Below are 26,583 nucleotides of genomic sequence, written 5' to 3' on the forward strand. Positions count from 1 at the left end.
AGGAAGGGAGACTCGCAGTTAGCACCTGGGGGCATACGGCTAAGCGCCAGTTTCCTCTTGGATCCAAAGTAAAACAAATCGGGGAGAACAGAATCCTAACCCCGTTCCGCTGAGACTTCCTGGTTCCTCTTGCTGCCACCAACCCCACTCAGACAGGGAGCTCTAGGCTTTGGGCTCCGAAGGCCAGAGCTGAGCTGCCCGAGCCTCCAGCCGGCACGAGGGCCCCGGCGATGGCCCCCCGCCCCGCTGCCCGCCGCCTCTGCCCCGTGGGAGGGCGGGCGGGGCCCCGGGGTGGCGGCTCTCCGTGGCTCCCGGGCCTCCCCTTCCGCTAGGCGGGCTGCCCGGCTCCGCGCCCGCCTCGCCCTGGCCCTCGCCCTCGCCCGGGGCCGGCCAGGTTCCGACGCGTCCGGGCAGCTCGGCTCCCAGCGCGGCCCGGCCCCGGCCCCCGGGGCCCTGAGAGCACTGGGGCCATAAATGCCGCAGCCCTTTTTTCCAAGTCTGGCTCCTCCGCAGCAAAGCCCGGAGAAGATGGGGGCGGCTCCACCCTGCAGCCCGCGATTGTTCACGGGGCGGGCAGTGACTCATCAGTGCCCGGCAGGCCAGGCAGCCCCCCCCCGTTCCTCCCCTAGGACCCTCGTCCTCTCCGCGCCACACCCCGGGGAGGCATCTCCACCCTTCAGCCCCGGGAGGCTGCGGGAACCCTTCCAGTTCTCACCCCCGCCCTTCACCTGGCCTCCCGAACACCCCGAGCGCTACACCCCGTGGTTTCCATGGCTCAGCCGGCTTCTCCGCAGTTTCCTCCGGAGAGCCCCGTCCCTGCGCCGCCGTGGCCCCTGGCACAGCCCCAGCTCCCCACTTTGCCTGGCACGCACGCGTCTTGAATGTTGATTATCAGCGAGTGCATGTCAGAGGACACGGACAAAAACTGGGGTGATTTCTGAGATGTCAAGCATGAAAGACACTTTACATCCCCGCGGAAGAGAAGGCTGTGGCAAATCTGAGGCTTTAACACAGGACATTACAGTGCAGACAGAATGAATGATCTCATTAGTCCTCACTCAGCAGCGCTGGGATGCCGGAGAGGTAAATTGGGCCCCCCCCCTCCTACATACGTGGGGAACCTGAGCCCTAGAGGAGAGAGTGGAGTGTGACCTGGTCGGAGTACAAGGCGGGACCATGTGGATTCCTGGGACTCAATTTTTCTGGTCTGTAAAATTGCGGGAGTTGACTTACGGCCCCTTCTAGTTCTGGTATAATGGGATTCTAGGACTTCTAGTCTTAAACACTGGCTCATCTCAAGGTCCACTGGAGCACCTCTGAGCTCTAATCTTCACACATGTCCAGTGCTTTAACTTTTCAAAACGATTTAGATTCCACACTCTCACCCCAGATTAGCTAATAACAATCCTCAAACAAAGGAGAAATGAGGAAACTGAGGTTCAGAGGAAAAGGGACTTGCTCAAGGTCACGCTGCTAGCTAGTGGCATGATCAAGAGTGGAACTCAATTATAAGGGGGCTCTTCTAACGCCTCAAGAGTCCCAGCGTTTTCATCCACTTTAAGCAAGTCATTCACGGGTGCTGGGATTCATCCTCCTCCTACAGCATGGAGAACCTACCCTACCCAAGAAAGAGGGTTCAAATGAGTGAGGAGAGGCTTCCCCATTCAAGAATCTTCATAAATTGTAATCTATATGTTTGTAGGCACTCTGTGTTGTACAATGCACTTTCGCATCCATTATCTCATGTGATTCTTGTGATAACCCTGTAAGGCACTCAGAATTATATTACTTGATATTTTAAGGAGGCTAAAAAGGCTGAAGCTTAGCAGTTAGGTGACACATGCAAGGATAACACCCAGTTTATTATCTTCCTGTGTTATGGCAGGAGGTTCTGGAGTAACCACTGGAATAATGAAGATTCCTCTAGCTTCATAATGGAAACCCAAAGCATCTCCCTAAGATGGCCTAGGAATGAGGAAGGTACAGGGCTGAAACCGCCCTGTGGCCCAGGGGCAGAGTACAGGCAGAGTGGTGGAAAGCTTCCCCAGAGTCACACAGGGAAGTAGTAGCAGCTCACGGGTGAACCAAGACTTCACGTCCCAGCCCTTAAGTCTGCACTGAACATGAGCCAGCATTCTTTGGACAAGTTTATATCTGTCACGGAGGTCACCAAGACTCTTTGTCACTCTCGGATTTATAAGAGCTGGTTGGTGCAACCTCTAAGAGGCTGGCATCTCAGGCTGTCATTCCAAAGCATCCTAACTGCTAAGGAGTGTAGAGTCGCCTACTGAAAGCACAGGCACCCTGTCTCCATCATATACACCAGACCCTGTCTTTGTCCCCACCCCACATTTGCTAATTTTCTTCCGGGTGGTACCAGCCTCTTGCTCCTCCTAACTCCTTTCTCTCTGCCCCTCCCTGTTCTATTCCTGGATGATTTTTTTGTTTGTTTGTTTTTTCTTTAAAAATATAGCCCAAGACAAATATGCTCAGCCTCTTTCACATTTAAGAGAATGAAGGCAGGAAAGCCACATGGTTCTTCCCAACCAGAGGCTGGGAGACCCAGCAGAGGAGCCAGCCTCTCTGCCACTCACAGGTTTGTAGGAGGCTTGATTTAGGGGGTTCCACATCTTCTTCCAGAAAGCCTGGCCCTCAGCTGAGCCTCCGTAAAAGCCACCTTGCCACCGTTTCTAACTCTCACTTCAAACACAAGTTGGCCTGTACCTTCTTGTGGGGTCCAGACACACAGAGGGAGGGAAGGAACCCTGGAAGGCAGCTCAAGGGTTCCAAGCTTCCTCCCCTCTGACCTCTTCATCCCGGGGTCAGAACCCTGTGCCCCGTCCAGGTGGGCGCCAGACTTTCAACTTTCAAGGCAAAGGGTGCAGGCATCGGTATCTTTCTTTTCCTTTCAAAAACCACACCAACCTTTCCCCACCCTGGCTGCCTGCTATTACTGGATTCCACCGACCATCCTTGTGACTGACATATGATCAATTCCTTACGATGTAGGAGAATGCTCATGACATAGTATTGGGTAGGGAAAATTTTTGAATCAGAAATTTGATATTCAACGTATTCCCAATTTTGTTTAAAAAAAAATGTACGGACTGATTAGGGGAGGCATAGTTCAGTGGTAGAGTGCATGCTTAGCATGCATGAGGTCCTGGGTTCAATCCCCAGCACCTCCATTTAAATAAATAAATAAATAAATAAATAAATAAATAAATAAATAAATAAATAAATAAACAAACAAACAAATAAACAAATAAGTAAATAATGTAATAAATAAAATAAAATAAAATAAAACTTCCTAATTAGAGGCTTCCCAAGAACTCTGCAACAATTCAAAGAAAGCCCAAGAATAAAGTATAAAAATAAGTGAATAAAAGTATAAAAATACATAAATAAAATAAAAATGTATGGACTCACCTATATATAAAAGAGTAAAAGAGAATACACCAGAATGTTAACAGTTATCGCTGGACTGATGGAAATCTTACTTATCCCTTAAGAAAAGTATGCAAACCAGAAACTATGGAAAGAAGATTCTGTGAGCGGGTATGTAGGGGATGTTCCACTGTTTAGGGTAACAGCAGCGGAGTTGCCTAGGGCCCAGGCAGGAAGACTAAGGAGCTGAATGAGAAACAGCTCTGACTTACACTGGGGCACGAGGTAGCTCCCAGTTAGACAAGGGACTTTGGGATCGGCCAGCCCCGGGGAGCCCTGCAGTGCAGCTGTTTACAGCAACAGGTGCACGAGATACGCTGCGCAAGTTAACAGGGGAGTGTGCACTTCGCCGATCTGAATATAGCTAGGATCCTGGATTGCCTCATGTCGTATTTATCCCAATGGTCTGACCTATTTGGTGCCAAAAACACTAGTAGAGGCTGGACAACAGAAAGGAGTGAAAAGGGAATTGTCACCATTGCCCTGGCTCCCTCGCCCCTCCACAGTGGCCACATAAAGCTACACAGAGGTGGCCCCAGGGAACCTCACAAACTCCCAGCACGGGTCCAAGGAAAAGGAAACAGACACGGGTCCAAGGAAAAGGAAACAGACGAAGGGGGAGCCACCTCTTCACTCCGGGGCCTAGCAATTCTTGGAGGCCAAGTCCCTAAGCTAAGTCTCCTGGCACACGATTTCTTTTCACACCCGTCACCAACCTCCCAGGAAGATCCCCCCTCCCCAAGTCTCTGCCACTTAAGCCCAGCTGAACAAGAGAGGGCTGTTACCCCATCGTAGGTCCCCTTCCCTCCACCCTTAGAGTGGTTTTGTCTTCCCTGTTCTAGGTGTGCAAATTCAAATGCCTACCTGGACCAGGCAGGCACAGGCATGGTGGAAGCAGGCTGGGCACTGGGCAGCAGGGGGAGGAGGAAAGCATACACTTGTCTGAATGGGCAGCAGTGACTTAGCTCCTGCTAACCGTTACCATGGCAAAAAGGTAGGCCAGTATTGTCAGAGCTTCAGATTTTTGAGAAGCAAGAAAACTTGGACTTCTATGGGAAATCTTATTTTAAAAATTTGGTAACCAGCTATAATTAATCTGCAGGGTTGTTTAGGTAGGAGGGGGCAGAGAATTTGGGAGTTGAAATGTCCCTGAAGTATATTTAGGCCAAACTATTCATTTTATACATGAACAAATGGAAGCCTAGATTTAGTGATTTCTCCAAAGTGATACAGCAACTTAAATGGTTTAAAATCCCAAGTCTCCCAACTTCTAATCTAGAACTCGTTCCTCTAGACCACCTGCCTGTCACTTAGGAGGCCTTTGCCACTAGTCAGCATGAGGTGACGAAGTGCTGAACAGGGATGGTGACCCTAGGAGGAAGAAGGTAAACTTTGCTGGGATCTTGACTCTAATTTTAAAAAGTTCTGTTTCTTTAGGTGAGGAGGGTATAGCTTAGCGGTAGAGCACATGCTTAACATACACAAGGTCCTGGGTTCAATCGCCAGCACCTCCTCTAAAAATAAATAAGTAAACCAAATTAACTCCCCCATATGAAAATAAATTAAAATTCTTGTTTCTTTATTCAGCTGTTCATCCATCCATCCAATGTCTACTGATGATCATTCCCTGAACCACGGACTGTGCTAAACACAGATGACTAAGGCACCACTCCTCCCTTCAAGTAGCTCACAGGCTGTGTGGGGTGGGCTGATGCTATAGCCATGACCCACTGACAAGCTGATGCATCCCGGCAACTAACCCACATTGCTATAGGCCTGCCCCCACGAACTCAGTTAATGCTCATGTGCTCACTTCTGAGAGCATCTCCCATCATTGGATGCCATCCCTGAGAAACTGGGAGGGGGCTGGAGAATCTCAGAGAGCCGGGATCACTTAAGTCATCCACAGGAAGCAGGAACAAGAACCCAGGCTCTCACTGCCAGGCCCCTTCCAGCTCTGGGAGTGCAAGTTCTGGTTCATGCATTAGCTTGGCCAAGCTGCCACTTCATAGCAGCTAATGGTTCTGTGCGGGTGTGTAGAGGGCAGAGAGGAGAAGACCCCAGACTAAGACTCTCCTGCCTGTTTATCAAGTAGCCTGCTCACTTCCAGTGGCAGCTGGTAGATGATCTGGTGACCAAATAGCAACAACATCCTTGGGCGTCAGCTTCTGCAAGCAAGTAGAGCATCGTCACCTGGTCTGGCTCCCTGCATCAGCAAGAGATTTCCCAGCATTTGGCTCTTACAGCATCTATCTCCCGGGGGAGGATTGCAGGGCAGGATGAAACAAGGTGAGGTGACTGCAGCTCTCCACCTGCCATTGCCTTATTTTGCCAGGACTCTTGTGCAAATATCAAACACAGTCTTGGAACTGGCACCAAGAGGGTATAACCTGCCATGTGCAAACAGTGGGGATCCCTGGTCAACCCCCGCAGCCCTTTGGTGGAGAGTTGCAGGAAGCTAGGGCCTCTGGGCCTTTCAGTTACTGGGAGACAATGGACTATGACCCTTTTATAAATGTACTGAGCCCAAAGGGTAGCAGAGAGTGGAGCAGACAGGTAGGTTCATGCTGGGATCCATGGAGGAGGAAGGGAGAACTGGAGGGAAGGGAGAGGAAACATTAAAATTCAATTAACACCTCCAATGTTCATAGCAGCACTATTTACAATAGCCAAAACATGGGAACAGCCTAAATGTCCATCAACAGGTGACTGGATAAAGAAGATGTGGTATATTTATACAATGGAATACTACTCAGCCATAAAAACCGACAACATAATGCCATTTGCAGCAACATGGATGCTTCTGGAGAATGTCATTCTAAGTGAAGTAAGCCAGAAAGAGAAAGAAAAATACCATATGAGATTGCTCATATGTGGAATCTAAAAAACAAAAACAAACAAACAAAAACAAAGCGTAAATACAGGACAGAAATAGACTCATAGACAGAGAATACAGACTTGTGGTTGCCAAGGGGGGTGGAGGGTGGGAAGGGATAGACTGGGATTTCAAAATTGTAGAATAGATAAACAAGATTATACTGTATAGCACAGGGAAATATACACAAAATGTTATGACAACTCAGAGAAAAAAATGTGACAATGAGTGTGTATATGTCCATGAATGACTGAAAAATTGTGAACACTGGAATTTGATACATTGTAAAATGATTATAAATCAATAAAAAATGTTAAAAAAATAAAAAAAATAAAAATAAAAATAAATTCAATTAACACCTATTATAAGCCAGGCCCTCAGAACACATATCACTCTTTATTAATGTATTATACCCATTTTCAGAGAAAATTGAGTCTGGTCACATGGAGAATTTGTCCATGGTCCCATGGCTGGCAAGGCAGACTGGAACCCAGTTCCATTTGACTCTCCCAAATCTGGGATTGAGAAGGCTGTCTGGGTGATTGAATACACAGGGCACTGCTATAGAGAAAGGCATGGGAAAAGATTCAGGATTTGGTAAACTCTGAGCCCTGGGGCTGAAAATCCAATGGAAATTAGCGTTCTTTTCTCTAGGGATAGAGGACCTTGGCATCCTATTTCCTGTTCTAGCAGGTAGATTTTCCAGTATTTCAGAAATCTCCTTTCACCTGCTCCCTTCACCTGTCTGAGGTCAGGTGTACAAGACAAGAAATACAGCTAGAGCCATACTTTCCTTTAGACTCTTCCGTGTTGAGGGGTTGTTCTGAATGTCTCCCATCAAAGTAGGCTGTGGGAGGTGAGTGGGGATCAGAGGTACACCTAGAGGGTTCCCCCAGTTATTCCAGTGGCCTATTCTCCAACAGTTAGAATATTACCATTTTTTCTCTGACTGTGGAAAGCCAAGAGTACAGAAGATGATAAAACAAAATCTAAGGCGGGGGGGTGTAGCTCAGTGGTAGAGCACATGCTTAGCATGCAAGGGGTCCTGGGTGCAATCCTCAGTGCCTCCATTAAAAAAAGAAAAAACAAAACAAACAAACAAACAAAAAACAATATCTACTCAATGATTTTTTACTGAGCACTCACTATGTGCCATGTACCATTCCAGGTGCTTCTGATGTACCAGTGAACAAAAAGACTTGGAACCTTGCCCTCATGGAATATACATTCCAGCAGAATCAATGTAAAATAGTCTTCATTTGGTGAGTGTTGGTTAACAGAAAGGCCTTGCTGTCAGACAGGCCGGGGTCAAGTATGGGCCCAACCCTAACCAGCAGGAGGACCTCTAGGCAAGCTACTTAGCCCACTGATTAGCTTTCTTATCTGTAAATTGGAGTCAATGACTGTTGGAGAGACATTGTTAAGGATGAAAGGTAATGTACAAAAAAAGGCCTGGCATATAGCAGGGCTCAAAATGGTATTCTTATTTTTCCAGGCCCAGCTGAATGTACAGATTCTGGGATAACTCCCAGCTCTTTTTTTTTTCCATTGAAATTGAAGTATAGTCAGTTACAATGTGTCAATTTCTGGTGTACAGCATAATGTCCCAGTCATGCGTATACACGTATATATTCGTTCTCATATTCTTTTCATGCTGTCTTATTTAGGGGCTGCAAACAGGGCATCATCTTCACAATGTCCTGAGGGCAAGGCTGGTGCAGTAAAAAGCATACTCGGGTTTGCATCCACCCAAAGTCACGGGTGTCCCCTCCAGAAACACCTGTGCACACCTGTAGCCCCTGTTGAAGGGACAGGCCTGGGTGGGTATGTTTAATTAATCCACACTCCCCTCAAGCAGGGGTGGACATCGGACCCAAGCTGGAAAGCAGCCGCTCTTGCTATTTGGACTGAGGAACTGAGTGAATTTACTTTGGAGAGCTAGGCAGGAAGGTCACACAGATGTGCAGACCGAGCCTGCTGCCTGGTTAACCACAATGGGCGCTGCACACGTGGACAAGGGAGCAGAGAAGAGGGGGCTCACAGTCCCAGAGAAAGACACAGTCTGCACGGGGCGACACTCCCGATGCTAAATTATGTGTTATTTCTCTGTAATCTTCTAATAAATCCCCTTTTTACTTTTGCTTCTTTGAGTTGATTTCTGTTCTGCCACCAGACGAACTCTAAGACAAATCCAGTACCTGTCTCAGAAGGTGGTGGTTATGACATAATTTGAAAGCGGCTGATATTTAGTTGACATTCAATAAATGCTGTTGATCTTTCCATGTTCTTGTCAACCAGTCAGTCATTCAGCAACGGAAAGGGGAAATTCAAAAACGGGCTAGAGTAGGGTTAGACCTCAGCCTTATGTTTTATGAACATCTTTATTCATCTGTACAATGAAGATAATGTTAGCATTGACTTCATTGTCTGCTGAGAATATTAAATGAGATAATCCAAGATGAATACCGAGCAATTAATGAATGTAACCTTGGACTATTTCCATTATTGTTTTTATTATTTATGATGCAGTAAGTGTTGTGTTAGGTCTTGATCTAGGCAAGGAGAGGACACAGAGCAGGATCTGGAGTGGACAGTGAGAGAACAGAGAAGGATGTGCTGGAAAGTGGGGTCAAAGGGCTGGGCAGTAAAGAGAAGGGACTGAAACTCGAACTGGAGACCGAGAAGAAAGGCAGCGTTTATGCAATGCTTTCATCTACCATATCTCATTTGTCCATCACAACACTCCATAGGGTAGATAAGGAAAGGCACTTTACAGATGGGAACTCAGAGGCTCAATAAAGATGCATACAACGTGTACCAACCAAGTCTAAATCCGCTCTTCTATCCTTCAATATCACACTGTCTGTGGAAAGTAGGGTGCAAGGGCTAAAATGAGGATTGGAGGGGAAACTGGAGGATTTCTCCAGAAGTTTATTTTTTCATTCCAAGGTTCCATTCAGAGCCCTCTGCAACAGAATTCCCGGCAACAGAATGTCTCTGCCCCATCAGATTCAGGGGCTCCAGAACATAAGCAAGGGGTTGCAAAGTCGGACAACACTGGGATGCCAGCCCAAGGACGGGATACACTGGGCTGGAGGAACACCCACCCAGCTTCAGCACCAAGCCCTGGCCTGGGAGGAGGCTTCCTCTGGCAAAGGACGAGGGCAAGTCCTTCACCATCAGGCCACAGTCTCACTGGCTGCACATGGGCTGCCCTGCAATGGTCTCCAAGGCCCCTCCCAGCTTAATCCTGTCTGGAATCTATGCCTTATCTTCCTGAGGGCAGGGCTTAATGGTATTCTCCAAGGACACAAATGCAAGTTCCCTGTAACAGCTGCTGCAATCAGGGCTTGCTGGGAGCACCCAGGCTCAGGACACGTGTCCTTGAGCTGAAAGGAGGCGATTCTTAGACCTTCCCTGCCTTCTAGGTAACCGCTTCTCCCCCAGTCCTACGCAGCGCCTGGCACACAGTCTGTGCTTACTTTGGGTCTGCTGAATGAACAAATGAATACATGAACAAGCAGATGAATGACAGCTTGGCTCTGGGAATAAAATCGACGGGCACTGTCCCATTACAGTGGCCCAGCCCTGCTGATGCTCAGTCCCCAAACCAGATCTCCACCACCAACCTGGGTCAGTCAGCCACCGGTGAAGGAATGAAGGGCAGAGGCGCCCTGCCTCCTTCCTCCCTCTGACTTTCAGACGGGCCACACACCAGGGATAGGGCGGGGTTAGGGGCACCCAGGCAGGAGGAAGGCCCTGCCCTCCCCTTTCCAGGACTCCTGCTTCCCCTCTCAATTACCCTGCTTCTTCCAGCTCAAGGCCCAACTGGCTGGGAGCGGCTGGGAGAAGGACCAAGAGAAGAAACCCAGGTCCATTAGGAGCTACACAGTGATGAGGGTGGTGCCAAGACTGCTTCTCCTTTGCATTTTCTCTAGCACTAATGACCTTAATTGTTAATCATAGCAGCAACAATAGCAACACAGCACAGCACTTTTATGGTTTCTAGCCTCTCTCTTCCAAAATGATTCTAGCACACGAGGTCATCCTGCTGCACATTATCCCTGGAGGGGCTGGAATAAGTCTCCCTGTCACGTGGGTAGAGAAATTTGGGTACTGAGGAGGTTTGGCATTGATCTGGGTCACACAGTGATGCAGTGAGGGGGTCAGGGGCCCCGTCACGGACTCGGAGTGGGGAGAACTGGGCTCTAGCTCTTGCCCGGCCTCCAACCAGTCTGGTGTCCTTGGGCAAGTCTCTAGGTTTTAGTTTTCTCACTTGTGATAAAGGGAAACTGGACCATTTCTCCAACTCTATTCATCTCAAATGCTCTGGCTACCTCCCACCAGCCCAAAGCCTGGTGACCGACATCCCCTGTACCAAGGTCAGAAAGCCCCTGAAGTTTGGACGCTAGCTGTGCCCATCCTAGCATTCTAACAGGTGTCCTATGAGTGCTCCCCACAAAGAAGGCTGTGGTACAGACAGTGGGGAGGAAACATCAAAAAATCACCCTAACGGCCCATGAGCACCAGGAGAGCAGGCAGGCAGGCAGGCAGGCAGGCAGGCAGGCAGCCTGCGGCTGCTGAGGCCAGATGCCATCCTGCTTGAGCCCCGGGTGCTGGCTCAAAAGCTGGAGGCATTCCAGCAGGGGGCGGGGGGGGCGCGGGGCAGGCAGCCTTCCTCACCTGCCTGAGCCTTTGACCCTCTGCAAGGCCAGAAACAGCAGCACAGCCTTTCCTCCCAATGCCCCTCTGCCATCAAATCTGTTTCTCTCCTCATTCAAATCCTGTTTGGCAATCACCACCTCCAAGAATAATCTGCAGGTGAGCCTGTCAAATTCTGGTCCCCACATTCCTACCAACACCCCTTCAGCTCCCAGCATCACTAGGTCGTATGTCCCTGTGCCAGATGAGGCTTCAAGTGTGTGTCCCAGCTCTTTCTGCCACTAGATGGGGGAAAGAATAGGGTGGGTATTTTCTGTTTCTCTCCTTCTTCGTTTCCTCCATCCTCAGCTCCCAAGATGTGAAGCAGGGCATTCAGGGCACAGAAATGGTGGGCCATAAATGGACAGAACACTCCTCTCTACCCATGGGCTGCTGCCCCGGCCAGTAACCAGAAAGGCTAACGCTGAAATCTCAACCAGAGTCTGGACAAGGGCTCGGCCAAAGGGGCCAAAAGTCTGGATTGAGAGGGAGGGCAGGCCAGCCTAGCAGCTGGTGGCTTTACCCAAATTTCTCTACACCCAATCCATTGTTCACACGGAAACCTCATCTCCATCCCACAGCACTGAGTGTAGTTTCTGATTTCCAATGTCTAATGATGTTAACGTTAAAGTGAACCACATGAAATTGCCTTTTATAGGTCAAAAGCGGTTGCACATTGGCAATTTCGTACTGTCGGACCTGATGACTCTTTGGAGGACCAAGTTCCCTAGGAGACAGTAAATTCCCTGAAGCCTTAGATTTCTGTATCTCGAGCCAATCTTTCTTAGTTTCTGGCTTAGGACACAGCAGAATTGTGGCCTTGGACTGTGTTGAGCGGGTACTTAACTGAACTTTCAGACAGGTGGAGATGGGGAATCTAAGAATCTGTTCTACTCCCAAACCTTGAGGGTATGGCTGTCCACCAGGCAGATCCTTTTGGGTCTCCTTACTTCTGGTCATCCTGGGAAGGGGGATGGAACTTAGCTACAGGCTGTTACATTGTGCTCCATGACATTCCATGGTAAACAAGAGTTTGGTTTGGGCATTGAGAGTTTTTCTCTTTTGTAGTAAAGGAGTCTTGAACCAGAGATACCTGTTTGCCCAAGCTTGGTTTCATTTTACAGTGGGGGAGACGAAGGCCCAGAGACATCACCTGCCTCGGTCAAGGTCACACAGCAGTCAGGAGCCCAGATCACCAGTTTTCTGACTCTCAGTCCCGTGTTCCTCTGGCAGGCCTGGCAGTGCTCAAGCACAAACTCCGCCCTGTCTGCCCCCTTCCAACTTCCAGGCTCCCACTCTTTCAGGCTCCCTAAGCAAGATAGAAGGGGAATTGACTAATGGATCAATAGCCCTCTCCTACATGACAAGAGCCCTGAGTTACACAGGGCCTAGCCCCGGGTTTCCAGGGAGAAAAGAGAGAGAGAGAGACAGGCGAGCAGCCCTGGAAATCTGATCTCTCTCCAGAGCTAGGACCAGGCTGAAGGCAGCGGTGGACAGCATGGTGATTGGGGTCCCTGACAGTACAGCCACTATGCAGTCTCCAGCAAGGGAGGGCTTAGAAGGCCTTGCTCCTTGCTTAGCCCACACATGAAGGCTCAAGCCTGGCACAGCCAGGTTCTCTTGGAATCTCCTAATTACAGCATCCAGAAGGGATGTGAAGCGGGCAGAGCATTTAGCATGCACAAGATCCTGGTTCAATCCCCAGTACCTCCATTAAAAAATAAATAAATAACAATAGCCAAGACATGGAAACAATCTAAATGTCTATCAACAGATGACTGGTCTATTTATACAATAGAATTCTACTCAGCCATAAAAAAGAATGAAATAATGCCATTTGCAGCAACATGGATGGACCTGGAGAATGTCATTGTAAGTGAAGAAAGCCAGAAAGAGAAAGACAACTACCATATGAGATCACTCATATGTGGAACCTAAAAAAAAAAAAAAGACAAATGAACTATTTGCAAAACAGAAACAGACTCACAGACATAGAAAACAAACTTACAGTTACCAGGGAAGGAAATGAGTGGGAAGGGATAAACTGGGAGTTTGAGATTTGCAAATACTAATATACATATAATAAACAAGAAGTTTCTACTGTACAGCACAGGGAACTGTATTCAACATCTTGTAGTAACTTACGGTGAAAAAGAATATGAAAATGAATATATGTATGTTCCTATATGACTGAAGCATTGTGCTGTACCCCAGAAATTGACACAACATTGTAAACTGACTATACTTCAATAAAACAAATAAATAAATAAACCTAATTATCTACCCCCCTGCCAAAAAATATATAAAATAATACAATACTAAATAAATAAAATATTTTTTAAAAAAAGAAGGGATGTGAAAGGTGGTCAGAAACAACTTCTGGACTATTGATGGATTCCTCCTCTTACCGTCTGGGACCCTCCTCCAAAGGTAGGAGGGTGATCCTGGCCACCCTCTGTCCCTAGGCCCACAGCATGGTGGGGAAAGGCCTGCTTCCACCTGTTGCTCCTGGCCTGGCTGGCCCACCCATCGTGCCCCAGCTGCTCCCACCCACAAGGAAAAGCTGGGGGTTGATGGCAGTGAAGTGAGAACGAAGTCTCCCAGGGAGTGAGCTGTAGGGGAACTGAGAAAAGGCGTCCCTGTGGGTCAGGGGTCAGGGGGATGAGTGAGAGGAGTCTAGGAACCCTTCCCGGCACGGGTTCCTTTCCCCAACACAGTATTCGGGATAATTTCAAATTTGAAAGTTTGAAAAAAAGAGTAGAAAAAGCAACTCCAGACCCTTCACTTCAATTCACCACCTGTCAGCATTTTGTATGCCCCCTTAATGTATATATACGCTCACATTTTTTTTCCTGAACCATTTGAAAATCACTTGCAGACACTATGCCCCTAAATACTTTTGCTAAATAAAGACATTCTCTTACAAAACCTTTATCATGACCATTAGCACACCTTTCAAAGTTAACAATAACTATACGTCATCTAATATCAATATTAAACCTTCCCCAGTTGTCCCAAGATGTCTTTTATAGTCTTTTTTCTCTTCTTTTTTTGGACCCACGATCCAATTAAGGTTTATGCATGGCATTTGGCTATAATGTCTCTTTAGTTTCTTTAAATCTAGACTGGTTTCTGCCTCCCTGTCCTTCTCTTCAAACACACAGTTTTAATGTTTTTTAAATGACATTCACTGTTTTAAAGTCTCAGTCAGTTGCCATGTAGAATGGCTCTCATTCTGGATTTGTCTTCTGTCTCCTCGTGACTGGATTCATGATCAACATTTTTGACATGAATACAGGTGAGATGGTTGAACCCTCACCGCACATCAGGAAGAACTAGTGCCAGGTGGTCCCATTACTACTATGTTTGGCTACTTGGTTACTTGGTCTGAGCTGACTCGTCTCATCGTAAAAACAGGTCTTTCCTTTTGTAAGGTGTACGTAATCACGAGATGGCACATGGAGACCAAACTTCCACCCACTGGTCTTAGTTTCCATTAGCAGTAAGTCCAGCCTGAATCAGCTCTTACATTAGGGCTGCAAGCTGGTAAATTAAAAGTTCTGTCATCACTTGTCATCACTTCTACACTTCGTTAGCTGGCATCTATCTGTTAAGGGTATTGTCTCCCTGCTCCTCCCTGTTCCCTTTTATCTGTCAGCATGGATTCACGGAACCTTTGATTCAGTGTCTTACAATCTGTTATTATTAATTCTTTGTGATGTTCAGTGTGTCCCAAATTTGTCCAGTGGCTCCTTTAAGCCAACTCCTATGTCCTTTTGTCAAAGAGCATGTTCCAGCTTTCTGCAATGATATGACTCACTTGCAGTTTCCTAGCCCCACACTTGGAATCAGCCATTTCTCCAAGGAGCACTTTCCTTTTAGTGAGACGTGGTCCTTCGAAATAAAAATCCAGGCACTAAGTGCAATCAGTGCTACTGTATAGTGCTGCTTCTAGACGCTTCTAGACCTCGATGGATAAAGAACCACAGGGTTCTGCCTCACCTTCCCCCATTCCACATTTTTGTCTCTGGTCTTCCATAGTGAAACCCTGATTTCCAAAAATACCAGCATAGTCATTCCTTTGATCTATTCTACAATCAGCAGAAGTTTCCATTTTATGACACCAATACCATAATCAGTAACACATCTAAAAAATAAAGTTCAAGATTTTTTTTGCAATTCTTTTAATCCTTAGAACATAGATTCCACTAAGGATATAGAGTCAGGGCGTTAAACTCAAGAAATACTTGAATTAATTCTTTTCTTTGTAATATAATCGATATTCAGTTAGGTTCATTGTTTCTGTAATGGTTGGCTTTTAGAGTTCGCTTTTTTCTTTCTTTTGGATCTAATTTAAGTTGTAAATATGTAAAATATTTCGGTTTAAAAATCAAAACAGTCTGAAAAGGTATAATCAGTAAACCTGCACGCCCACCTCTATGTCCTTACCCTGCTTCTGCCCACCTTCTATAGGTAATCATTTTAATTAATTTCTACTTTATCCTTCCTGTGTATATACGTACGTATAAGTAAATTTGCACACACAAAAAACTTATTTCTCCTGTTTTCTTAACCCAAAGGTGGCATACTATATGCACTCTTTTGCTTCTTGCTTTTTTTTTTTTTTACTTAATAACATATCCTAGAAATCATGTCATATCAGTTCATAAGGCTCCTACTCATTTGTTTAGGCTGCATAGTATCCCACTGTGTGGATGTGCTGCCGCTCATTCAACTGGTCTGCTAAGGACGGGCAGTGATAGTTTCCAATGATTTCCTTTCTTATTACAAATACACCTTAAAGAATCACCTTGTGCACATTTTCTGGATACCTCCTAGAAATAAAACTGTTAGGTAAATGCATATGTTGTTTTGTTAGATATCGTTAACTTCCCCTCCATGGGGGTTGCACTGGTTTGCGCTTCTGGAATTGATTTTGCAACCCCCGTGGATCTTGCTAGGAGGTGTTCTGAGCTGAGAGTGTCCCCAAGCCTACCTGACAGTCCTTAACCTCCCCACCAATAAACACACTACCCCAAGCTCCCTCTGCCCTAGTGATCTGGCAGGAAGGCAAGCAGAGGGGTCTCACTGATTCCATTCCAGTCCATTTCCCTGAATTATCCCAGAGATTTCTATACTTAACTCGGGAAACCAGGGCAGAGAGAAGCGATGAGGCTGAAAGTTGCAGCCAGGAAAGAACAAGAGTGGGGGAGAGGCAGAAGAGAGGAGGGGACCCTCGCCCCTTGACACCCATATTCTTACCTCCCTTTTCTCTGCTTTGGCCTCTCTACGACCTCCCTCCCCCCAGTGCAAATTGCCTCCACCAGCTCCTCCCCAGACTGGGAGCCCTTGGCTCTGGTTCCAAGTAGATCCTGCCTGGTTTCCCTCCTCAATCCACTTTTTTTTTTCTTTTCGTTGGCTGAACAGAGGACTGGCTTAAGGTGGAAGCAGAAGTCCCCTGTCATTTCTGTTTTAACATGTGAAGAGGAAATAAGTCAGCGGAACAAGAATGGCTCATACAAGGGAAAGAGGAGACAAAGAGACAAGCTGGGAGAGGAAGCCAAGTACAAAACATCCCACATCAGCCTTTTGGACTCCGACCCCAGGGCCTGCTTTATTCCTATGACGCATTCTATAACGTGGAGACATGAGTGGGGAAAGGATGTCATCCCAGTTGACTTGGCCCAGGGGCTCTGCTTCCCTGTGACCCAGAGGCCTTACCTTTCTCATCCCCCCCTCTCTCTCACCCCTGCCCACCCTGACAGGAGTCAGTGCACGTCTGAGGAGCAGGGAACTGGCTGGGAGGGGAGCCCTGTCTGGGGGTAGGCTGTGGGAAAGAGGTCAGAAGGCAGGAAGAATTTCATCCTTCCATGGAAGGCAGTGAGGCCCAGGGTAGGACTTTTCTCTTCAAGGTCAGATCAAACACCCGGGTCAGTTACAGCAAAGCATACTTCTTAAGGTCCTGGGACCGAGAACGAACATCCTCCCTTCCTCCCTCCAAGACCTGGTGGATCCGGAATGCCCTCGCGGGTAAGTGTCTCTGTGTTCTGGGTCCAAGGCCAGGGGAACAGAAAAAAAGAGAAAGAGGCCCATGGGGGTTACTGAAAGAAGCTAAATTCTTAAGTAAAAGGCAATTTCTTGCAAAATACTCGAATTCCTGACAGGTGGTAGCTAGGTCAGCGCTGGCTGAGCAGCCCAGGACCTCTCTTTTTTCTCAAAACGCTGCAGTCCGTGAGACCGGGGAAGAATACGGTTCCCCGAAATCCTCGCCCAGGGACCTCCGCCCCTCCCCCACACGACCCCGCCCCTTCCAGGTCTCACGCCTCGGGCAAACTCTAATTGCTGCACTTCTGCCCTCTAACTGGGCCCTCCCATTTTGACTTTCTTCTGTCACCAAAGACAACAGAAGTCTAACAAATCTGACTCAGCCACTCCCTCCCACCATCACTGTGGGAGGGCTTTCACTGTGCTAGGGGGAAACCGAAGACCACAGGGCAAGGTCGGAATCAGCCCGGGATGAGGCGGATGCCCAGATGTTGACTCTCAGGCTCCTCCCTGATGCCACCGCCTTCTTCCAACAAACATGGACTAAGCGCTTTATATCGTCCCCGGCATTGGGCTCCTTGGACTTGACCTTGAATCCAGCCAGGGACACGGGGATGGTAACTGGAAGTGGAAGGGACTGAGGCTCACTCAGCACGGTCCCCCGGAGGCAGGAAAGCTCCGCTGCAGCTCCGAGCGCCCGGTGCCCCGAGTACTCGGGTTCGGGCAGAGCCGGAGGGTGGAGCAAAGCTGCGCGAGGGCTGCGCCCGGGCGGGGCCGCGGGGCCGCCGAGGGGAGGGGGCCCCGCCGAGCGCACGCGGCCCCGCCGAGGGGAGGGGGCCCCGCCGAGCGCACGCGGCCACGGGTTTGCTGCAGCGCCGGCCGGGCGGCAGCTGCGAGGAGATTCCCCCCGGCCGCCCCCAACGCGACTCAAGGCCACGGAAGCAGGCGCCTCGGAGCGCGCTAAATTGGGACCTGGTCCTCGGGGAGAAGCTCTCCCGAACCTACCAGAATCTGCCCTAGGAAGAGCACTGAAAATGGGAGGGCCAGCGGCAGGGATGGCGGGATTATGGGCCCCCCAAATGGGAGGGCGCGGGAGGTGGGGGAGAGGTGTGATTTCGGGGCTGCACCTCTGCAAGATGGTGGCAGGGAGGATGGGGCTCCCGGAGCAGGAGCCAAGAAATGGATTCGCCTCCCTGCCTTTCTCCTGACAAGGGCATGGATCCTGTCTTGGGTCCCCTGCCCACTGGGTAAAGCTTCACTTCCTTCCCGGGCACAATACAGGGAGAAAGGAGCTGTCTGGCCTTGGAGTTCAGGCAGATCAATCATCCAACACCTCAGAATGAAAATGGGTTCCTGTTGCTTCCCCGGCCCCCATTTCTGCTCTCCTCCAAATCTTCTGCTTCCTTCTTTCCAGTTTCTAACCACTTGCCTTTACCACTCCTCCAACCAAACGAGCTCGGGCAGAGGGCAGGTGCTTCCTCCACACCAGCCCCAACCTCCCCAGCTTCAGGTATGGGACCCACCTCCCTAAGTACCCTGCACCGTTCTCCCAAAGCCAGCTCTCCAGGGCACTACCCCTAGCCAACCATGGAGGGAACCCAGCTCACTAGCCATTAGGGCCACCATCTCTTCCTGCCCTCCTCCTCCTTAACCTTCCCCCACTCAGTCCCTCCTGACCCCTGGCCCCTCTCTGTGGCCTGCCCCACCCTAGGATGACCCAGGGCTCTTCCCTTCCTTCCTTGTGAGACAGAGGGCCTGGAGCTGAGGGCGACTTGGGGGGGAGGGCTCCAAATAGGAAGGGCAAGAAGGGGCAGCTCTGGGGAGAGGCTCAAGGTGGGAGGAGAGGATCTTAAGACTTCCCGACAGACACCGCACCCAGTGGAGGAGGTGGCGAGGTTGAGAGGGATTTTTACTTCCCCTCCCCCAGAGGTGTCAGTCAAGTGCCCGCCTATTTCTTCGGCAGAGAGCCCCCCACCAGGCTGGCTGGCGCCAATATCTGTCTGCAAGTTATTGTAAGTCCAGCAGGAATGCTCAGGAGGGTGGTGCCTCTGGCCAGCAGAGTACCCACTCTCTCCCAGGATGTGGCTGGCCCCTCCCGCATCCTCCACACCCAGCAAGAGAGAAGCGATGGGTCCTTCAGTGAGATGGAGGAGTGTGTGAGGCTGGACTCGCCTGGGGAGGATGCCAGCCGGCCTCCTCCACCCCAAGAGCGAGCCAAGTATTTGAGTGAGTGTGTGTGTGAAGGAAGAGCAAAAGGGACAATCCCAGCCTTAATTTCTAGCTCTTCAGCAAGACAGCTCGGTGGCCCAAGACACTCAGGGACCCTCCCGAGGATGCCTATGGCCAACCTCCAACCGCCAAACACTCACCAGCCCCACAGTCACCAGCCTTAACACTGCAAACTTTCCAACTTCACCCCTTCCCTTTCTCCTCTTTGGGACCAGCGATGTATGGGGCGGTGCCCTCAGAGACACTCGTACAGTTGGTTCTTGACGCTCCACACACACTCAAACAACAGCCTTTGGAGGGAACTCCCAGCTTTTTCCACAGCTAATTATAGACGTGAAAGTCTGAGGACGTTCTGCAAGCGGCAGAGAGAATCTGCTGAGGTTTCTCTATCAAAAGAAATTTAACTTGTGCACTCCCCTTCCTCAACCCCCACCAACTTCTCCGAGCTCCTACCTCCACCCACCCCCCACTGAGCCCCTCTCTCGGTCCCCACTGCGGCTCCTCCTTCCTGTTGAAGATTTCCTACTCAGTTTTTTTTTTTTCCATCTCTCTTTGGGGCTTTCAAGAAAGGGAACAGACGCGGAAAATATTTTTGCAACAGTTTTCCATTCTGCGTCTCATTACCAAGCCAAGGGGGAGGGGGAGGGCAGGAACGGATGGGGAAAATAAATCCTTTTTCCAAAAGCTCAGTTTGGGTATGAAAAATACAGTCCCTCCACTTCCCTACCACCACAGCCCAGGAATGACAAAAACTAGGGGGGAAAAAAATAAATCACTTGTTTGACTATACGGTTTCTCAGAACTGAGAAAACAGTCTTTAACAAATCTGTGCACACGCACACATACACGCGTGCACACACCACCCGCCGAAACCCAGTCCCAAGAAATACGCTAGGGAAGAGCAAATTCAGGGAGTTTCAGAAGCCATGGAGAGAAAAGAAAGAAACTAAGTTTGCAAATCAAGATTCAATTCATTCTCTGCAATCCTACCTCTCCTTCCAGCAAAGATCCAGGCTTCTCCGCGCGGGACTCTCCCTCCGGGTTTGCGTGGATAGGCGTAGGGTAGGGATGGCCACCCACCGGTCTCCCCAGTGTGGCCACCACGCCGGAGATGCTGGCTGGTCTCTCCTGCCTTCCCAGCTACGGCCCGGGAGTGGGCTGGGTCTCCTCCCCCGGCCCTCCCAAAGGGAAGGACCTCTCAGGCTCCTGAAGAAACGGGCGCGGGGGAGCCGGCGGCTGTCTCCGACCTTGCTCTCCTCAGAGGGCTTATTCCCCAGGAGGTTCGTGCCCCCCAGCCCGCCCCTTCAACTCCCGGCTTTAGACGGTCTCCACAGCAGAGCTTTCTTAAGAAAATGCTCCTCACGGCAAGGGCTCCCGCCAACTCGGGCCGGGCTCCAGCACACGGGCTCCGCCGGGCGGGAGGAGAAGGGGGAGGAGCGAGGGCTGGGGTGGGGGTGGGGCTTGGCGGGGGGCCGGACCATTACTCCACCGTTAAGGTGGCCCGAGGGCGAGCCGCGGCCGCTTCCTGGTTTGTTAAGGAGGAATGGGAAAAGAAGGAGAGGAATCCTCTTTTCTGCGGGGGTTCCCTCCCCGCCCTTGCTCTTGACCGTTGAAAGGAAAGTCGGGTGGGGGGTGGGGGTGGGAGGGGATGCGGGTGGCGGTATTCAGCGGTTGCTGGGTGGAGGGGAAAAGGAAGCTTCTGCAGGCAGCTGGTTTCCCGCAGCTCCTCTCAACCTCTTACTCGCTTAAACCCAGGACCCAGAAACCCAAGGTGTCTGCGGAAACTTGTACCATCTCCTGCCACCCTCCCGCCCCTGTCTGAATAGGGGGCTCACTGGAGGAAGAGAAGGAGTTGCTTTGGGTGCATCCGCCCTGGGCAGCTTGCTTATACACACAGCTTAGTTCACAGTCCTCACCCAGATTTCACCCACAGTCCCCGGGGGTCAAGCGCCCCCTTGCCTCTGTACCCACCAGGGACACATCCACAGCACATGATGAGGGCTGCCTACTTTTGAGTCCTACTATGTGTGGGCTGTGACACAAAAAGCTTTATACAATGCTCGTGGCAATCTTGAAAGGTATTTATTATCTTCATTTCAGAGATGAGGAAATTGAGGATCAGTAACTTGCCCAAGGTTACGCATCTCCTTAACAACAGCGCAAGGATTCCAGGCCAAGTCAGATTGACTCCAAATCTGGTATACTTTCCTGCACTTATATCATAACTCCAACACTTTTCCATTTTAATTCGCGCACACTCAGACATCCACGCACACTTATACACCGACTATAAACTGTTAACCACACCCCAGCAGCCACACACCCACCAGCATTGTGCAACAGTGCCACCCATAGATTTTGCGCAGAACCTTACGGCTTTCAAGTGCAAACATGCACCATCAACTGGTTCACCCTGCGTGTCTTCATTGACTGATGCATTCCCACACCTACCTCACCGTGCACGCGCACGCGCACACACACAACACACTCACACACAAACTCGTGTTCATAGGCTAATGGAAAGTCGGTTAACATACACCTCGCAGATTAGAGTTGTAAACTGTGCTGCTAGAAGGGACCAACCACAGCTTCAGGAGTTTGGGAAGACACCTCTTTGACCCTCCCATCCTGACCCAGCACCTCACACCACTCCTTTACCATGCATCCTTCCTACCCCCCATGAAGAACCACATGCACGTGGTAAAACAGAGCTGTGAGTTAGACCCTTGGGGTCTGGCTTCCCTCTGCTTAGGAGCACCCTTCCCAATTTCCTAACATTTGGGTATTTTCTTTCCTCTCTTTTTTTTCCTGTCCTGCTATTTCTCAACAACTCATCCACGTCCTATTTCTGAGCCAGGGAAAGTTAAGCAGACAAAAGTAAAGAAAGTTTTTTAGGGTGGTTGGGCTGGGCTCAGAGCTCAGAGTTTCCTAATGTGGTGCTCGAGATCGCCTGCTGCCATCTGTTTTGGGAACCGAATCCCAAATAAACCCCTGCCTGCCCTTGTGCTTCTCCTCCCAGCCCAGCCCAGCCCCACGCAGCTGAAGGTTACAGGGGTGCAGAGGAGGGTTTAGGGTCACCCTCTGTGGAAGCCATCATGGATTGTTTTCCATGCAGTCCTTTCTTCCTTTCTTCCTTGGGATTGAAAGTCTCACTCTCCTTGGCATTTAGAGGGCACCAAACGTGAGATTTGTTCTCATTCACTCCCTGCCTCTCCCTTAACTCCCCTGGTCCATCCCCCCCCACTGCCCAGAGCATTTCAGTGGACGAACTGATGGCTGGGATAGAGATGGTACCTTGTTAGAGTTTGGAAGTTCCCATTAAAATGTCAGTTTCAGGAGCCCAGATCAATTGTTGGGAAAGACAGGGGAATAAAAGGACAGGGATCAGCTGAACAGAGCTTCAGATTTAATGGCTTATCAGGCTCCTGCCGGATTACAACAACTTGACATCTTAGCGCCCAGTGAGTGTCAGTTGCATCTTTATCAGGAGAAGGCCAGTCTCCGAAATGGTGCTTTAAATGTATTAAAGTGTATTTTAAGCTTGTCTGCAGTGTCTGTGTTTCGTGGCCTTGCCTAACTGTTTCGTAAACTTGTCCTGGGGGAGTAACAGTTGAGGCCAGATGTGCGATCCTGTTAAAGGAGGAGTCTACTTTGGCCACTGGAGTTGGGGGGGCCGGGAAATGATGCCTTGTTGGTGTCTGAAAGGCAAGATTCTCTCCTTAAACTCCTTGGGTTCAGGGAGGCAGGCTGTGCAGGGGAGGCGCTGCCCATGGAGGCTGTGCCACCTGTCCTGCCTCTGAAGGGCTCGGATCCACGGGTAGATCTGCCCTTCTCTTAGAGTCCAGTGCCCCCCATTACTGGTGGGGGGCTGTGAGATGAGAGGAGAGGAACCCTCCCCCCTTTGCAACCCCCCAGCCCTCTTGTAGACAAGCAAGAGGATGTGAGGGGTGGAGTGGCCACAGCCTGGTCTCCCTAGCTGAGCCAGCCCCCAGTGCCTGTGTTTCCAGATATCTTGTGCCTTGTTTCTTCCAGCAGCTGGCTTGACATCTAGAATGGATAAAACTAAATCTACCCAGGAAATAACCTCCAAGTGTGGAGGGTGGAGGCATGCCCCTTCCCCCACCACGGCTAAGAGGGACGGTACTGCCTCCAGCATCGGGAGTTCCTGGTTGGTCTGTTGTGTATGGCTGGCTGACTGGCCTCTAACTAGACCCTTTTTCCTTCTCATCCCTGCTATCCTCGTATCCTCTCCTTTGGCTCTAGCCTGGCTCCCCTCAGCCAGGAGTCACGGCTGCCCCAGAGCAGGTCAGCCTGGGAGGGATTCCATCATTGTGGACCCTGTCCCCACGCCCCCACACCAACTCTTACTTGAAGGAAATACAGTCAGCCTTGCCCCTCCCTTCGATGTTTGAGAGAGTCTATTCTTCTGGCCTCTTGAGAACCCCACCTTGAGTTCCCCAAATCACCTGTGCCATCTTCCCCCACCTTTCTTGAATGCAAGTTGTGCCCCTCTGTACTGTGGGTATCTCCTGCTTTGTCTGTCTAGAACAGCAACCATCCTCCCCACGCTCAGACCCAGGCTTTTAAGATGGTCTTTCTCTTCACTGTTAATATGGGAGGAAATGTCATTTTATTAGAGGTCCCATCCCTACCTGACCCAAACTGAGCCAATGACATTCTTTCCTGGAGAGAAAATGAGATCTGATTCCTTCCAGCAGTGGACACTCTGAGGCTCTGGAGGTATCAGGGGCTCCACGCCCGGCCACACGAAAGAAGCCTGCCAGCGGGAAACAACAAAGCTTACATGCAGAGGGAGGCAGAGAGGAAAACCAAAGCGTGAGTCCCGGCAGGGCAGCGTCTGAGTTACCTGTGCCTCACCCACTCCTGTCCCCTTGCTGTGTCTACGGATGAGTTAGTCACGTGACTCAGTATGAAAGCACCAGCTAGACTAAATTCAGGGTTCTGGTCACTTTTACTAAGTAATACAGAAACCTTTGAAGCTGTACCTACCACTTAGGTGCACTCATTTTGGTGAATTTCATTCATTCATTTTATTTGTTACTGAATACTCCCTATTCAATTAGGCGCATATTTATTGAATGTCTACTGTTTCAGCGTCTGCTGGGCCCAGCTGGGGCGTACAGGGCTAATAAAGCTTCCAGTTTAGTGGGAGGAAAAGAGGTACCCATAGCATAAATAATCACAATGGAAGGTGCTGTGGTCTGTTTTTTGGATTGCTTTGGGTAGCGTGGCCATTTTGATAGTGTTGATTCTTCCAATCCAAGAGCACAAGAAATCTTTCCATTTCTTTGTGTCATTTCGGTTTTCAGAGTATAGATAACCTCCTTGGTTAGTTTATTGACATAAACTTGGTTAAGTTTATTTCTAGGTATTTTGTTTTTGATGTAATGGAAATGTCTCTTCCAGTTATAAAATTCTGGTCTTTGAAGTGAAAAAAAAAGTGAATGAAGGGCCGTAAATGGCAAAATATCCTTCTTTTTTATGGGTGAGTTGTTTCATATATATATACACACACACACATACTGCATCTCCATTATCTGTTCAACTATTGATGTGCACTTAGGATGTTTCCATATTGTGGCAATTATAAATAGTGTTGCTGTTAATTTTTTTTAAAAAAGAATATTTTTTGTGTGTGGGCGTGGTAATTAGGTTTATTTATTTATCTTGATGGAGGTACTGGGAACTGAACCCAGGACCTCATGCATGCTAAGCACGCACTCTATCGCTGAGCTATACGCTCCCTCTTACAGTAATTCTTTTAAACATGTTTATTGAGGGTTTACTCTGTGCTAGATAGTATTGTTTAAAGAAAGTAGCTATGTGTTGATAGCAAGTTGAAAGATGAAGTATGAAAATACTGCTCTGGGAATTCCAGGGGGTGATTGATTGTTTTTGACAAAAATATTAGAAGGCTCTAGAAAAGAGATTATATTCAGAGGTACTTGGAAAATTTTGAAGAGTAAGCTTTCGCTTGTCTTGGCTGGGGGCTGGGTGGGGTGGAGCTGGGAGGGCGTGCGCAAAGGTACGGAGGCAGACGGACTAGAGAGGGGAGGCTGGGAGGCAGGTGGGGCCTGGGCTACCGAGAGCCCTGAGTGGCCTCGTCAGGTCTCTGTTTGGCAAGGTGGCTGCAGCAGCCGTGGGTCAGGCAGATTGGAAACCTAGGTGGCAGGCAGGGATAATCCGGGCCCAGCGCACCCCTGGGCAATTTTATATAACGCAGTTATACATAGCAGAGTCCCCGTCTCCCGGAAGCTTCTGCGCTGGTTGTAAAAACACATAAAACAGATCACAAAACAAAAAATGCGTGATTAAGTCTAAGACTTGGATCCAGATGGAAAATCCAGTGAAAGTCTAGTGATGCTGAAGATGGGCTGGAGCCCTTGGGGAAGGCTTCTTGGATTTGGTGGGACTCCTGCTGGCCTTTGAAATTCTTCCCACTGTCGCTCTTCCCACCCCCACCCCCACCCCACCCCCAAAAAACAATTCTGGCGATGGCTGAAGGCAAGGTAGACAGAGGCATGTATCCAAGCAACGTCTGTCCCCATGCCCTTTGTCAGTCCTTATACATAATCCAAGACAAGGCTACTGATAGGGAGAAATCCATTAGACCCAGGAAGACAGAGCTTGGGGAGCTAATTTGGCTGCAGGCTGGTCCCAAAAGGTGGAGGCCAAGAGTGCCTATAGGGATTTGGCGCTGGAGGGTGGGGTGGTCAGAGCTATCAAGACAGATTCGTGGAATTGGCCTGGGCCAAGATGATAGAAGATGAAACAATGCTGCAACCAGATAAAAACACAGCCAAGGCTCCCCCTCCAGACAAGCTCATCTCCACTCAAACAGCTCACTCTCAAGTCGGTGATGACGGTTGTTTCAGGAACCAGGTAGGGAGGACTCTGTCCTGGAGGGCAATAGTGTTTTCAGTTTGGAGGGTCCAAGGAGGAGGAAGGGATGGCTTGCTCTGGCTGTGTTGGTGTGAGAGATGAGCAAATTGCAACAGCTGTCTTGGCAGCAGAAGCAGCAGCACCACCGGGGCTGTTTTCCCACTGCAGGAAACTTGCTGGGCCCTCCACAGGAGACCTGGCTTCCAGCTCACCCTCTTGCTGCATGTGGGTGGTCATCTGCGCTCAAGGAGCAACTGTTTCATTTTTTTTTCCCACTTCCTGGGATTCCTGTGGAGGAGACCGAAGGGGACAACCTTTACTGAGATCATGAGAAAGCCTGTCTGAATCTGCAAGGGTGCGATGCTGAATGAAAGCAAAGGATG

The 26,583-nt window shown here is 49.5% G+C and overlaps 1 protein-coding gene across 6 annotated transcripts in view; it reads right to left on the reverse strand.

Moving 5' to 3' along the window:
* The window catches only part of LOC105104496 (plasma membrane calcium-transporting ATPase 4), a 94,466-nt gene extending 73,772 nt beyond the window's left edge, over positions 1 to 20,694 (reverse strand). For 3 of the 6 annotated variants that reach the window (XM_064477043.1, XM_064477041.1, XM_064477040.1), the window contains exon 1: positions 20,288 to 20,694. The gene's annotated coding sequence lies outside the window, so the exon portion shown is untranslated. The remainder of the gene's footprint in view (positions 1 to 20,287) is intronic. The other 3 variants (XM_064477039.1, XM_064477042.1, XM_064477038.1) reach the window with 1 other exon arrangement.
* Between the last annotated feature and the right edge of the window lie 5,889 nt (positions 20,695 to 26,583).

This window comes from Camelus dromedarius, chromosome 21 (genome assembly GCF_036321535.1).
Source record: "Camelus dromedarius isolate mCamDro1 chromosome 21, mCamDro1.pat, whole genome shotgun sequence".
Lineage (NCBI taxonomy): Eukaryota > Metazoa > Chordata > Mammalia > Artiodactyla > Camelidae > Camelus > Camelus dromedarius.